Here is a 1,012-nt window from a genome sequence, read left to right on the forward strand (position 1 = left end):
TGTGCCCTCTGTGCTGTGCACTCAGCACCCTGGTCTTCTGTGCAGCACTTATTCCTGTGATAATTCGTCATTGACTGGTCTGATTATTACCGGTTCGTTCCATTGCACTGTAAACTCCATCAGTTCAAGATCACTGCTGGTTTTTGCTCACTGTTTTATCTCCAGGATCTGCCATGCTAGTAGTTAGCACATGGTGAGCACTCAATAAATTTTACTTAAGTACTTTGGTTTTCAAACTTGTTCCCCTAAGTTCCCCCACAGTATCTGAATGGTCTAAGAAATCAAGTAAAATGAAAAGAGAGAGAATTAAATAATGTTCATCACTATCCAGTTTTGGATATTAGAAAAAACGTTTAAGTATTTTTACCTACAAACAAATCAGAATACAATGTGATGTGTAAGTGGCAGTTTAAATAATGGAGTTTTATATCCCTGTATTTAGAGAGACTATATTTGTGTGTACATTCTAATCACTGTGCCATGTTATTTCTCACTGTAAGCCCTAAGGCTTCTCATGTCTCCCTATGTGTTCCTCCCTCTCAGAATAGTATTGCAGCATTAGTAACTACTCCATAAATGCCAGTGAAACTGATTTTACTGTTGAAAAAAATACAGTTTTGTGAGGACTGGATGGTATAACAATTACAGATCATATAATTTATACTTTAAGATTTCAGGAGGATACAAAGGCAGCATATAATAGCGGACTTAAAACCTGGTTAGGGGCTGGGTGTGGTGGCTCATGATTCTAATCTCAGCACTTTGGGAGGCCAAGGTGGGCGGATCACAAGGTCAGGAGTTTGAGACCAGCTTGACCAGTATGGTGAAACCCCATCTCTACTAAAAATACACAAAATTAGCTAGGCATGGTGGCAGACACCTGTAGTCCCAGCTACTGAGGAGGCTGAGGCAGAAGAGTAGCTTGAACCTGGGAAGCAGAGGTTTCAGTGAGCTGAGATTGTGTCACTGCACTCCAGCCTGGGCAACAGAGTGAGACTCCAGCACAAAAGAA

Source organism: Cebus imitator, unplaced genomic scaffold (assembly GCF_001604975.1).
Source record: "Cebus imitator isolate Cc_AM_T3 unplaced genomic scaffold, Cebus_imitator-1.0 Scaffold635, whole genome shotgun sequence".
NCBI lineage: Eukaryota > Metazoa > Chordata > Mammalia > Primates > Cebidae > Cebus > Cebus imitator.